We start from the raw sequence: 15,000 nt of genomic DNA, 5'->3' as shown, positions 1-15,000 counted from the left end.
CCCCGAGCCCGCACGCCTCACGCGGAGGGGTCATACGCCCCGGCGGCCACGATAGACGCCTCCCGCTTCGCGGTGGTCGGGAAGGCGTGTGCGGATATGTGCGGAGGTTGGGACTCGGGCTTGGTCTTTGAGAAATCGGTTTCGCGGTCGACCGGCGCGGCCGGCGGACGCCCACGTGGCGTGCCGCAAGTCGGATCGCGCGCGCTCGGCCTCCGTGGATGGCCTCTGGGTGAGGTTGAGCCGGGGCGTCTCGGTTTCGCTGCCGTACGGTTCGCGCTAGGCCTGCGCGGGCGGCGCGGGGCGCGCGCTCGCGCGGCGGCCTAGCGCTGGAGTGCGACCCGCAAGTGGGGAGGAACCGTCCACCCAACGCCGGCGGTAGCCGGGGCCGGTGGGGGCCCTACCAAGGCGGGTCATGGGCGCATGTCGGTCAGGTTATAAGAGTGTTTTTTTCGCTCCGGGCTAGAGCCGGGTGAGGTCGTCTCGAACCACGTGCCTGAAGGCCGCCTCGCGCCGGATTCGGCCCCGCTCATTCGTCGGAGTGACCGCCCGACGCGGGCATCGCTAGATTAGCCGTGGCCCCGATCCTTCCCCATCGACAGCCTTTCGCCCCCTTCGCTCCGGCCTCTGAGGCGGCCGGTACCCCTTTCTTGGATGAGACAGAACCCTTGACGGGCCGTTCGCAGATTTTTGCCCGGCCTGTGTTTAAGGAGGCGGCCGGTACCTCCCTCCTTGGATGACCAACAACCCTTGACGGGCCATTCGCAGATTTTTGCCCGGCCTGTGTTTAAGGAGGCGGCCGGTACCTCCCTCCTTGGATGACCTTCTACCCTTGACGGGCCATTCGCAGATTTTTGCCCGGCCTGTGTTTAAGGAGGCGGCCGGTACCTCCCTCCTTGGATGACCTTCTACCCTTGACGGGCCATTCGCAGATTTTTGCCCGGCCTGTGTTTAAGGAGGCGGCCGGTACCTCCCTCCTTGGATGACCCACTACCCTTGACGGGCCCATTCGCAGATTTTTGCCCAGCCTGTGTTTAGGGAGGCGACCGGTCCTCCGTAGCTTGATCGGATTTCCCTTCCGGCCTGTGTTTAAGGAGGCGGCCGGTCCTCCGTAGCTTGATCGGATTTCCCTTCCAGCCTGTGTTTAAGGAGGCGGCTGGTCCTCCCCGGTCGGTTGCCAAGCGACCGGGACCCGCAAGTGGGCAGGAACCGTCCACCCAACGCCGGCGAGCCGGGGCCGGTGGGGGCCCTACCAAGGCGGGTCTAACTTCAGGCGGTGCAAACGGGGGAGGGGGGTAAGGACGGCTGCCGGGAGCAGACAGCCGTCCCCGGGAGGGGGTAGTAGCTTCGCGGCGGCCGCCGGGAGCAGACGGCCGTCCGCGGATTCTGCCAATGCCTGTAGGACTTTGAATATTTCACAGCCGTGCTGTGGCACTTAGAAAATTTTTCAGAGATGTGGCACTTAGAAAGTTTTTCAGAGATGTGGCACTTAGAAAGTTTTTCAGAGATGTGGCACTTAGAAAGTTTTTCAGAGATGTGGCACTTTGAACATTTTTGAGAGATGTGGCACTTTGAAAATTTTTGAGAAATGTGGCACTTTGAAAATTTTTGAGAAATGTGGCACTTTGAAAATTTTTGAGAAATGTGGCACTTAGAAAATTTTCTCTCTCTCTCTGGAAGTGCCGTGCCTTCTTCAGTTCTGCTATCCGAGCAGGGGACGCTTGCTGGCGGCCGTTACCAGCGCTCGGACCAGGCCCAATTGATTTGCATGGAAAACAATTGCGTCCCCCATGCTCGTTCTGACTATATTTTGCGAAAGGGGGGTAAAGTGATGAGTACACTAAGTGGGGGGACCAACCCATGTACTCTAGAAAAAGTACATGGGTTGACAAAAGACCAGTTCGTACTGCACCCCTGGTACCCAAACCCCTGGTACCTTTAGGCACTTAGAAAAATTTCGCCCAAATTTGGAGGTCGCTCCAGGGGAAGAGGCCGAATTTTCGCCTATTACGGCCGACCGCGGGAACCAGCCGAGGCGGACGCTTTTCGGCGCAAGAGCCGTTGGCACTTAGAAAATATTCGCTAAACTTCAAAGGACCTCCAGGGGAAGAGGCCGAATTGTCACTTTTTCTGGCCGACATCGGGAACCAGCCGAGTCGGACTCTTTACGGCGGAGCAGCCGTTGGCACTTAGAAAATATTCGCCAAACTCGGCCGGACTTCCAGGGGAAGAGGCCGAATTGTCACTTGTTCTGCCCGACATCGGGAACCAGCCGAGTCGGACACTTTAAGGCGGAGCAGCCGTTGGCACTTAGAAAATATTCGCCAAACTTGAACGGACCTCCAGGGGAAGAGGCCGAATTTTCACCTGTTCTGGCCGACATCGGGAACCAGCCGAGTCGGACGCTTTTCGGCGCAAGAGCCGTTGGAACTTAGAAAATATTCGCTAAACTTCAAAGGACCTCCAGGGGAAGAGGCCGAATTGTCACTTGTTCTGGCCGACATCGGGAACCAGCCGAGTCGGACTCTTTACGGCGGAGCAGCCGTTGGCACTTAGAAAATATTCGCCAAACTCGGCCGGACTTCCAGGGGAAGAGGCCGAATTGTCACTTGTTCTGCCCGACATCGGGAACCAGCCGAGTCGGACACTTTAAGGCGGAGCAGCCGTTGGCACTTAGAAAATATTCGCCAAACTTGAACGGACCTCCAGGGGAAGAGGCCGAATTTTCACCTGTTCTGGCCGACATCGGGAACCAGCCGAGTCGGACGCTTTAAGGCGGAGCAGCCGTTGGCACTTAGAAAATATTCGTTAAACTTGAAAGGACCTCCAGGGGAAGAGGCCGAATTGTCACTTGTTCTGGCCGACATCGGGAACCAGCCGAGTCGGACGCTTTAAGGCGGAGCAGCCGTCGGCACTTAGAAAATATTCGTTAAACTTGAAAAGACCTCCAGGGGAAGAGGCCGAATTGTCACTTGTTCTGGCCGACATCGGGAACCAGACGAGTCGGGCCCTTTAAGGCTGAGCAGCCCTTGGCACTTAGGAAATATTTGCCTTAACTCGGCCGGACTTCCAGGGGAAGAGGCCGGATTTTCACTTGTTCTGGCCAACATCGGGAACCAGCCGAGTCGGACACTTAAAGGCTGAGCAGCCGTTGGCACTTAGGAAATATTTGCCTTAACTCGGCCGGACTTCCAGGGGAAGAGGCCGGATTTTCACTTGTTCTGGCCGACATCGGGAACCAGCCGAGTCGGACACTTTAAGGCTGAGCAGCCGTTGGCACTTAGGAAATATTTGCCTTAACTCGGCCGGACTTCCAGGGGAAGAGGCCGATTTTTCACTTGTTCTGGCCGACCGGGGGAACCAGCCGAGTCGGACACTTTACGGCGGAGCAGCCGTTGGCACTTAGGAAATATTCGCCAAAATGTTCCGGACCTCCAGGGGAAGAGGCCAAATTTTCACTTGTTCTGGCCGACCGGGTGAACCGGCCGAGGCGGACACTTTACGGCGGAGCAGCCGTTGGCACTTAGGAAATATTCGCCAAAATGTTCCGGACCTCCAGGGGAAGAGGCCAAATTTTCACTTGTTCTGGCCGACCGGGTGAACCGGCCGAGGCGGACACTTTACGGCGGAGCAGCCGTTGGCACTTAGGAAATATTCGCCAAAATGTTCCGGACCTCCAGGGGAAGAGGCCGAATTTTCACTTGTTCTGGCCGACCGGGGGAACCAGCCGAGGCGGACACTTTACGGCGGAGCAGCCGTTGGCACTTAGGAAATATTCGCCAAAATGTTCCGGACCTCCAGGGGAAGAGGCCGAATTTTCGCTCGTTCGGGCCGACCGGGAGAACCAGCCGAGGCGGACACTTTACGGCGGTTGAGCCGTTGGCACTTAGAAATTATTCAGACTTCCATCAAACACACATCGGCCTTTTGCCGTCACTGCCCGGGATGGGCACCGTGGTAGCTCGGACAGTTCGCGTGACAGCTTCCGCTGGCACTTAGACAATTTTTAAAATGAAAATAAACAGTTCTGCACATACGTGCCGACTATATTTTGCGAAATGGGGGTAAAGTGATGAGTACACTAAGTGGGGGGACCAAGTACATAAAGCCCACCCCTGGTACCTCAGAGAGGCCGAATTGACACATTTTGTGTCCGACCGCGGGAACCAGCCGAGGCGGACGCTTTTCGGCGCAAGAGCCGTTGGCACTTAGAAAATATTCGTTAATCTTGAACGGACCTCCAGGGGAAGAGGCCGAATTTTCACTTGTTCTGGCCGACATCGGGAACCAGCCGAGGCGGACGCTTTTCGGCGCAAGAGCCGTTGGCACTTAGAAAATATTCGTTAATCGTGAACGGACCTCCAGGGGAAGAGGCCGAATTTTCACTTGTTCTGGCCGACATCGGGAACCAGCCGAGGCGGACGCTTTTCGGCGCAAGAGCCGTTGGCACTTAGAAAATATTCGTTAATCTTGAACGGACCTCCAGGGGAAGAGGCCGAATTTTCACTTGTTCTGGCCGACATCGGGAACCAGCCGAAGCGGACGCTTTACGGCGGAGCAGCCGTTGGCACTTAGAAAATATTCGTTAATCTTGAACGGACCTCCAGGGGAAGAGGCCGAATTTTCACTTGTTCTGGCCGACATCGGGAACCAGCCGAGTCGGACGCTTTTCGGCGCAAGAGCCGTTGGCACTTAGAAAATATTCGTTAATCTTGAACGGACCTCCAGGGGAAGAGGCCGAATTTTCACTTGTTCTGGCCGACATCGGGAACCAGCCGAGTCGGACTCTTTACGGCGGAACAGCCGTTGGCACTTAGGAAATATTCGCCGAACTCGGCCGGACTTCCAGGGGAAGAGGCCGAATTTTCACTTGTTCTGGCCGACATCGGGAACCAGCCGAGTCGGACTCTTTACGGCGGAGCAGCCGTTGGCACTTAGGAAATATTTGCCAAAATGTTCCGGACCTCCAGGGGAAGAGGCCGAATATTCACTTGTTCTGGCCGACATCGGGAACCAGCCGAGTCGGACACTTTACGGCGGAGCAGCCGTTGGCACTTAGGAAATATTCGCCAAACTTGGCCGGACTTCCAGGGGAAGAGGCCGAATGTCCACTTGTTCTGGCCGACATCGGGAACCAGCCGAGTCGGACGCTTTACGGCGGAGCAGCCGTTGGCACTTAGGAAATATTTGCCTTAACTCGGCCGGACTTCCAGGGGAAGAGGCCGAATTTTCACTTGTTCTGGCCGATATCGGGAACCAGCCGAGTCGGACTCTTTACGGCGGAACAGCCGTTGGCACTTAGGAAATATTCGCCTTAAGTCGGCCGGACTTCCAGGGGAAGAGGCCGATTTTTCACTTGTTCTGGCCGACCGGGGGAACCAGCCGAGTCGGACACTTTACGGCGGAGCAGCCGTTGGCACTTAGGAAATATTCGCCAAAATGTTCCGGACCTCCAGGGGAAGAGGCCAAATTTTCACTTGTTCTGGCCGACCGGGTGAACCGGCCGAGGCGGACACTTTACGGCGGAGCAGCCGTTGGCACTTAGGAAATATTCGCCAAAATGTTCCGGACCTCCAGGGGAAGAGGCCGAATTTTCACTTGTTCTGGCCGACCGGGGGAACCAGCCGAGGCGGACACTTTACGGCGGAGCAGCCGTTGGCACTTAGAAATTATTCAGACTTCCATAAACACACATCGGCCTTTTGCCGTCACTGCCCGGGATGGGCACCGTGGTAGCTCGGACAGTTCGTTTGACAGCTTCCGCTGGCACTTAGACAATTTTTAAAATGAAAATAAACAGTTCTGCACATACGTGCCGACTATATTTTGCGAAAGGGGGGTAAAGTGATGAGTACACTAAGTGGGGGGACCAAGTACATAAAGCCTACCCCTGGTACCTCAGAGAGGCCGAATTGACACATTTTGTGTCCGACCGCGGGAACCAGCCGAGGCGGACGCTTTTCGGCGCAAGAGCCGTTGGCACTTAGAAAATATTCGCTAAACTTCAAAGGACCTCCAGGGGAAGAGGCCGAATTGTCACTTTTTCTGGCCGACATCGGGAACCAGCCGAGTCGGACACCTTACGGCGGAAGAGCCGATGGCACTTAGAAAATATTCGTTAAACTTCAACTGACCTCCAGGGGAAGAGGCCGATTTTTCACTTGTTCTGGCCGACATCGGGAACCAGCCGAGTCGGACGCTTTTCGGCGCAAGAGCCGTTGGCACTTAGAAAATATTCGTTAATCTTGAACGGACCTCCAGGGGAAGAGGCCGAATTTCCACTTATTCTGGCCGACATCGGGAACCAGCCGAGTCGGACGCTTTACGGCGGAGCAGCCGTTGGCACTTAGAAAATATTCGTTAATCTTGAACGGACCTCCAGGGGAAGAGGCCGAATTTTCACTTGTTCTGGCCGACATCGGGAACCAGCCGAGTCGGACGCTTTACGGCGGAGCAGCCGTTGGCACTTTGAAAATATTCGTTAAACTTCAACTGACCTCCAGGGGAAGAGGCCGAATTTCCACTTGTTCTGGCCGACATCGGGAACCAGCCGAGTCGGACGCTTTACGGCGGAAGAGCCGATGGCACTTAGAAAATATTCGTTAAACTTGACAGGACCTCCAGGGGAAGAGGCCGAATTTTCGCTCGTTCAGGCCGACCGGAGGAACCGGCCGAGTCGGACACCTTACGGCGGAAGAGCCGATGGCACTTAGAAAATATTCGCCAAAATGTTCCGGACCTCCAGGGGAAGAGGCCGAATTTTCACTTGTTCAGGCCGACCGGAGGAACCGGCCGAGTCGGACACCTTACGGCGGAAGAGCCGATGGCACTTAGAAAATATTCGTTAAACTTGACAGGACCTCCAGGGGAAGAGGCCGAATTTTCGCTCGTTCGGGCCGACCGGAGGAACCGGCCGAGTCGGACACCTTACGGCGGAAGAGCCGATGGCACTTAGAAAATATTCGCCAAAATGTTCCGGACCTCCAGGGGAAGAGGCCGAATTTTCGCTCGTTCGGGCCGACCGGAGGAACCAGCCGGGTCGGACACGTTACGGCGCAACAGCCGTTGGCACTTTGAAAATATTCGCCAAAATGTTCCGGACCTCCAGGGGAAGAGGCCGTATTTTCGCTCGTTCGGGCCGACCGGAGGAACCGGCCGGGTCGGACACGTTACGGCGCAACAGCCGTTAGCACTTAGAAATTATTCGTTAAACTTGAACGGACCTCCAGGGTTAAGAGGCCGAATTTTCGCTCGTTCGGGCCGACCGGAGGAACCAGCCGGGTCGGACACTTTACGGCCCAACAGCCGTTGGCACTTTGAAAATATTCGCCAAAGTCGTCCGGACCTCCAGGGGAAGAGGCCGAATTTTCGCTCGTTCGGGCCGACCGGAGGAACCAGCCGGGTCGGACACTTTACGGCGGAACGGCCGTTGGCACTTTGAAAATATTCGCCAAAATGTTCCGGACCTCCAGGGGAAGAGGCCGAATTTTCGCTCGTTCGGGCCGACCGGAGGAACCGGCCGGGTCGGACACGTTACGGCGCAACAGCCGTTGGCACTTTGAAAATATTCGCCAAAATGTTCCGGACCTCCAGGGGAAGAGGCCGAATTTTCGCTCGTTCGGGCCGACCGGAGGAACCAGCCGGGTCGGACACTTTACGGCCCAACAGCCGTTGGCACTTTGAAAATATTCGCCAAAGTCGTCCGGACCTCCAGGGGAAGAGGCCGAATTTTCGCTCGTTCAGGCCGACCGGAGGAACCAGCCGGGTCGGACACGTTACGGCGCAACAGCCGTTCGCACTTAGAAAATATTCGCCAAAGTCGTCCGGACCTCCAGGGGAAGAGGCCGAATTTTCGCTCGTTCGGGCCGACCGGAGGAACCAGCCGGGTCGGACACGTTACGGCGGAACAGCCGTTGGCACTTTGAAAATATTCGCCAAAATGTTCCGGACCTCCAGGGGAAGAGGCCGAATTTTCGCTCGTTCGGGCCGACCGGGAGAACCAGCCGAGGCGGACACTTTACGGCGGTTGAGCCGTTGGCACTTAGAAATTATTCAGACTTCCATCAAACACACATCGGCCTTTTGCCGTCACTGCCCGGGATGGGCACCGTGGTAGCTCGGACAGTTCGTGTGACAGCTTCCGCTGGCACTTAGAAAATTTTTAAAATGAAAATAAACAGTTCTGCACATACGTGCCGACTATATTTTGCGAAAGGGGGGTAAAGTGATGAGTACACTAACTGGGGGGACCAAGTACATAAAGCCTACCCCTGGTACCTCAGAGAGGCCGAATTTTCGAATTCTGAGGCCGAGCTGGGGAACCAGACGAGGCGGACACTTTTCCGAGCGAGAGCCGATGGCACTTAGAAAATTTTCGGCTAAGTCGGCAGGACTTCCAGAGCGAGAGGCCGAATATTCGTCATCTGTGGCCGACCGGGGAACCAGCGAAGGCGGATAGGCGGTCACGGAGGTCCCGCCGGCTGGTCCGCGGGCCAATTTGGGTCCCGTAATTTAGCGGTCGCGGTCCGGAATCCACGCCGAGCGGGGAACCAGCGGAGGCGGATAGGCGGTCACGGAGGTCCCGCCGGCTGGTCCGCGGGCCAATTGGGGTCCCGTAAGTTAGCGGTCGCGGCCCGGAATTCGCGCCGGCCGGGGAACCAGCGCAGGCGGATAGGCGGTCACGGAGGTCCCGCCGGCTGGTCCGCGGGCCAATCGGGGTCCCGTAAGTTAGCGGTCGCGGCCCGGAATTCGCGCCGGCCGGGGAACCAGCGCAGGCGGATAGGCGGTCACGGAGGTCCCGCCGGCTGGTCCGCGGGCCAATCGGGGTCCCGTAAGTTAGCGGTCGCGGCCCGGAATTCGCGCCGGCCGGGGAACCAGCGCAGGCGGATAGGCGGTCACGGAGGTCCCGCCGGCTGGTCCGCGGGCCAATCGGGGTCCCGTAAGTTAGCGGTCGCGGCCCGGAATTCGCGCCGGCCGGGGAACCAGCGCAGGCGGATAGGCGGTCACGGAGGTCCCGCCGGCTGGTCCGCGGGCCAATCGGGGTCCCGTAAGTTAGCGGTCGCGGCCCGGAATTCGCGCCGGCCGGGGAACCAGCGCAGGCGGATAGGCGGTCACGGAGGTCCCGCCGGCTGGTCCGCGGGCCAATCGGGGTCCCGTAAGTTAGCGGTCGCGGCCCGGAATTCGCGCCGGCCGGGGAACCAGCGCAGGCGGATAGGCGGTCACGGAGGTCCCGCCGGCTGGTCCGCGGGCCAATCGGGGTCCCGTAAGTTAGCGGTCGCGGCCCGGAATCCGCGCCGGCCCGCAGCCACCGCCAGGCGGATAGGCTGTCACGGAGGTCCCGCCGGCCGGTCCGCGGGGGGAACTGCGCCCTCTGGCGGACACGCCATTGTAAATGAATGGGGTTTGGCACTTAGTGCATTTTTCGCCGAAGCCGACGAGCGCTCCGGGCGAGGAGGCCGGATTCTCGCCATCCGTGGCCGGCCGGGGAACCGGCCAAGGCGGATAGGCGGTCACGGGGGTCCCGCCGGCTGGTCCGCGGGCCAATTGGGGTCCCGTAAGTTAGCGGTCGCGGCCCGGAATCCGCGCCGGCCAGCAGCCACCGGGAGGCGGATAGGCTGTCACGGAGGTCCCGCCGGCTGGTCCGCGGGCCATTTAGGGTCCCGCGAGTGAGCGGTCGCGGTCCGGAATCCAGGCCGGCCAGGAGGCACCGCCAGGCGGATAGGCGGTCACGGAGGTCCCGCCAGCTGGTCCGCGGGCCATTTATGGTCCCGTAAGTTAGCGGTCGCGGCCCGGAATGCACGCCGGCCAGGAGGCACCGCCAGGCGGGTAGGCTGTCACGGAGGTCCCGCCGGCCGGTCCGCGGGCCAATTACCTCCAGCCGAGCGGATATGAACTTTATTAGCACCTTCTACGAGATGGCGGAGCCTTATTCGACAACCAGCACCTCGGCTTAGCATTTTCCACGGCCCGCTGATCTTCCAGAAGACGTCCAGCCGGTTTCCTCCTCACATTTTAAGCCGGCCGAGGCTTCCGGCACCCCGGCTAAGCTTTCTCCACGGCCCGCTGAGCTTCCAGGGGACCTCCGGCCGGTTCTCCCGGTGCCTCGCGCCTCGCTTTGTGAGCCGGCCGAGGCTTCCAGCACCTCGGCTGAGCGTTTCCCACGGCCCGCTGAGCTTCCAGGGGACCTCCAGCCGGTTCTCCCGGTGCCTCGCGCCTCGCTTTGTGAGCCGGCCGAGGCTTCCAGCACCTCGGCTGAGCGTTTCCCACGGCCCGCTGAGCTTCCAGGGTACCTCCAGCCGGTTCTCCCGGTGCCTCGCGCCTCGCTTTGAGAGCCGGCCGAGGCTTCCAGCACCTCGGCTGAGCGTTTTCGGCGGCCCGTTGCTCTCCCGGAGGTCGCAACGGGGAGTTACCTCCCTCTCGCGGACACGGCGAGTAAATACACCGCCTCTCGCACTTGGCGCACACTCACTCGCATTGCTACGCCTCCCGTGGCACTTTAAGCGGCCGAACGGCGGGAGTAACTACGACTCTCTTAAGGTAGGCTCACTTGACTATTTATTCATGTATTTATTTATTTTTGACGGTTCGCGGAGGCGATGACGCTCCGCGCGGGTAAACGGCGGGAGTAACTGTGACTCTCTTAAGGTAGGCTCACTTGACATCTATTTATTTATGTATTTATTTATTTTTGACGGTTCGCGGAGGCGATGACGCTCCGCGCGGGTAAACGGCGGGAGTAACTGTGACTCTCTTAAGGTAGGCTCACTTGACATCTATTTATTTATGTATTTATTTATTTTTGACGGTTCGCGGAGGCGATGACGCTCCGCGCGGGTAAACGGCGGGAGTAACTGTGACTCTCTTAAGGTAGGCTCACTTGACATCTATTTATTTATGTATTTATTTATTTTTGACGGTTCGCGGAGGCGATGACGCTCCGCGCGGGTAAACGGCGGGAGTAACTGTGACTCTCTTAAGGTAGGCTCACTTGACATCTATTTATTTATGTATTTATTTATTTTTGACGGTTCGCGGAGGCGATGACGCTCCGCGCGGGTAAACGGCGGGAGTAACTGTGACTCTCTTAAGGTAGGCTCACTTGACATCTATTTATTTATGTATTTATTTATTTTTGACGGTTCGCGGAGGCGATGACGCTCCGCGCGGGTAAACGGCGGGAGTAACTGTGACTCTCTTAAGGTAGGCTCACTTGACATCTATTTATTTATGTATTTATTTATTTTTGACGGTTCGCGGAGGCGATGACGCTCCGCGCGGGTAAACGGCGGGAGTAACTGTGACTCTCTTAAGGTAGGCTCACTTGACATCTATTTATTTATGTATTTATTTATTTTTGACGGTTCGCGGAGGCGATGACGCTCCGCGCGGGTAAACGGCGGGAGTAACTGTGACTCTCTTAAGGTAGGCTCACTTGACATTTATTTATTTATGAATTTATTTATTTTTGACGGTTCGCGGAGGCGATGACGCTCCGCGCGGGTAAACGGCGGGAGTAACTGTGACTCTCTTAAGGTAGCCTGACTCGACGTCTTTTTCAACGGTGGCTGGAGGACCCGGGCGGTTCTCGGGGGTGCGTCGCTCCTCACTTTTGACGCCCGAGGAGGCTCCCGGCACCTCGGCTACGCGTTTTCGGCGGCCCGCTGAGCTTCCAGAAGACCTCCAGCCGGTTCTCCCGGTGCTTTCCTCCTCACGTTTTAAGCCGGCCGAGGCTCCCGGCACCCCGGCCAAGCGTTTCCCACGGCCCGCTGAGCTTCCAGGGGACCTCCGGCCGGTTCTCCGCGCGCTTTCCTCCTCACTTTTAAGCCGGCCGAGGCTTCCGGCACCCCGGCCAAGCGTTTCCCACGTCCCGCTGAGCTTCCAGGGGACCTCCGGCCGGTTCTCCGCGCGCTTTCCTCCTCACATTTTAAGCCGGCCGAGGCTCCAGGCACCCCGGCTAAGCTTTCTCCACGGCCCGCTGAGCTTCCAGGGGACCTCCGGCCGGTTCTCCGCGCGCTTTCCTCCTCACTTTTAAGCCGGCCGAGGCTTCCGGCACCCCGGCCAAGCCTTTCCCACGGCCCGCTGAGCTTCCAGGGGACATCCAGCCGGTTCTCCGCGCGCCCCCCTCCTAACTCGACGCCCGAGGAGGCTCCAGGCACCCCGGCCGAGCCTTTTCGGCGGCCCGCTGATCTCCCGGAGGTCGCAACGGGGAATTGCCTCCCTCTCGCGGACACGGCGCGTAAATGCACCGCCTCTCGCACTTTGCGCACACTCACTCGCATCGCTACGCCTCCCGTGGCACTTTAAGCGACCGGGACCACCGCGAGCGCGGGCGATGACTAAGAGGCTCCCCGGCCGGCCTCGCGGAGCTCCGACGCTCCCCCGCGGGACTTCCGGCGGCCGGCCGGAGCCTCGGCACGGCTGCCGCACTCCCTAATAACACCCCGCGGACCCCCGCGAGCCGAACGCTCGCTGCCGCGGGCGACCCGTGCCAAGGCGGACGCGTGACGGCGCGGGAGCCCTCGGCACTATATCACGGTCACGTATGTAGTCAAATCGTGTAAAATCACCGTTAGTTTATTCATAATATAGGTAATAATTAAATAAATATTAACATCGCGTATATCATTAATAAACACATGTATGTATTTATTTAATAATTAAATAAATATTAACATCGCGTATAATCATGCGCAATACTTCGTGGCCGACCGGGGAACCGGCGAAGGCGGACGCATCGCGGCGCGAGAGCCGTTGGCACTTTGGAAAAATAAATAAATAAATAAATAAATAAATAATAATTCGCCGACCGGGCTCCGGGGGGAGAGGCCGATTTTTGGCCGTTCGTGGCCGACCGGGGAACCGGCGAAGGCGGACGCATCGCGGCGCGAGAGCCGTTGGCACTTTGGAAAAATAAATAAATAAATAAATAAATAATTCGCCGACCGGGCTCCGGGGCAAGAGGCCGAATTTTCGCTCGTTCGGAGCCGACCGGGGAACCGGCGAAGGCGGACGCAGCGCGGCGCGAGAGCCGTTGGCACTTTGAAAAAAAAAAAAAAAAAAAAAATTCGCCCACCGGGCTCCGGGGGAAGAGGCCGGCTTTTCGCCGTTCGCGGCCGACCGGGGAACCGGCGAAAGCGGACGCGCTCTCTAACGAGCCCCGCCGGCCGGAGGAAGTGCGCCCTCTGGCGGACACGCCGTTGTAAATGAATGGGGTTTGGCACTTAGTGCATTTTTCGCCCAAGTCGAAGCGCGCTCCGGGCGAGGAGGCCGGATTCTCGCCACCCGTGGCCGGCCGGGGAACCGGCCAAGGCGGACGCGCTCTCTAACGAGCCCCGCCGGCCGGAGGAAGTGCGCCCTCTGGCGGACACGCCGTTGTAAATGAATGGGGTTTGGCACTTGGTGCATTTTTCGCCCAAGTCGAAGCGCGCTCCGGGCGAGGAGGCCGGATTCTCGCCACCCGTGGCCGGCCGGGGAACCGGCGAAGGCGGATAGGCTTTCACGGAGGATCCGCCGGCTGGTCCGCGGGCCGATTAGGGTCCCGCGAGTGAGCGGTGGCGGTCCGGAATCCAGGCCGGCCAGGAGGCACCGCCAGGCGGATAGGCTTTCACGGAGGAGCCGCCGGCTGGTCCGCGGGCCGTTTAGGGTCCCGCGAGTGAGCGGTGGCGGTCCGGAATCCAGGCCGGCCAGGAGGCACCGCCAGGCGGATAGGCTTTCACGGAGGACCCGCCGGCTGGTCCGCGGGCCGTTTAGGGTCCCGCGAGTGAGCGGTCGCGGTCCGGAATCCAGGCCGGCCAGGAGGCACCGCCAGGCGGATAGGCTTTCACGGAGGACCCGCCGGCTGGTCCGCGGGCCGTTTAGGCTCCCGTAAGTTAGCGGTCGCGGTCCGGAATACAGGCCGTCCAGGAGGCACTGCCAGGCGGATACACTCTCTAACGAGCCCCGCCGGCTGGTCCGCCGGGGGAAGTGCGCCCTCTGGCGGACACGCCGTTGTAAATGAATGGGGTTTGGCACTTAGTGCATTTTTCGACCAGCGGCAACGCAGGCTGACGGGCGGCCGCTTCCACGGGCCGGTACTACTCTACGGAGGCGCTAGCCGCCTCCGGTGGGGGCCGTGTGATCTCGCTGGATGCCCGAGGACCTTCCGCGAGGCCCGGCCGCAGCTTTTACGCGCGCCCGGTCCTATTACCTGGTGGAAGCTGGAGGCCGGGGCTCCGCAGCTCGCCGCCCGGGGACCTTCCGCGAGGCCCGGCCGCAGCTTTTACGCACCACCGCTGCTATTCTCTGGCTCCGGCTTCGTCCCGGAGGGTGCTTGGGGAACGGCGGCGCACACCGCGAACGGCCGGTGGCGGTCGGCTGGTGGCGGTCGGCTGGTGGCTGTCGGCTGGTGGCGGTCGGGGGTGGCGCTTGGGGATGGCGCTTGGGGATGGTGGCTGTCGGCTGGTGGCGGTCGGCTGGTGGCGGTCGGCTGGTGGCGGTCGGCTGGTGGCGGTCGGGGGTGGCGCTTGGGGATGGCGCTTGGGGATGGTGGCTGTCGGCTGGTGGCGGTCGGCTGGTGGCGGTCGGGGGGTGGCGGTCGGGGATGGCGCTTGGGGATGGTGGCTGTCGCCTTGTGGCGGTCGGCTGGTGGCGGTCGCCTTGTGGCGGTCGCCTTGTGGCGGTCGGGGATGGCGCTTGGGGATGGTGGCTGTCGCCTTGTGGCGGTCGGCTGGTGGCGGTCGCCTTGTGGCGGTCGCCTTGTGGCGGTCGGGGATGGCGCTTGGGGATGGTGGCTGTCGCCTTGTGGCGGTCGGCTGGTGGCGGTCGGCTGGTGGCGGTCGGGGGGTGGCGGTCGGGGATGGCGCTTGGGGATGGTGGCTGTCGCCTTGTGGCGGTCGGGGGGTGGCGGTCGGGGATGGCGCTTGGGGATGGTGGCTGTCGCCTTGTGGCGGTCGGCTGGTGGCGGTCGGCTGGTGGCGGTCGGCTGGTGGCGGTCGGGGGGTGGCGGTCGGGGGTGGCGCTTGGGGA

The sequence above is a fragment of the Syngnathus scovelli genome, unplaced genomic scaffold (assembly GCF_024217435.2).
Source record: "Syngnathus scovelli strain Florida unplaced genomic scaffold, RoL_Ssco_1.2 HiC_scaffold_80, whole genome shotgun sequence".
Lineage (NCBI taxonomy): Eukaryota > Metazoa > Chordata > Actinopteri > Syngnathiformes > Syngnathidae > Syngnathus > Syngnathus scovelli.
The sequence above is the reverse complement of the archived record's forward strand: the minus strand, read 5'-3'. Positions refer to the sequence as shown.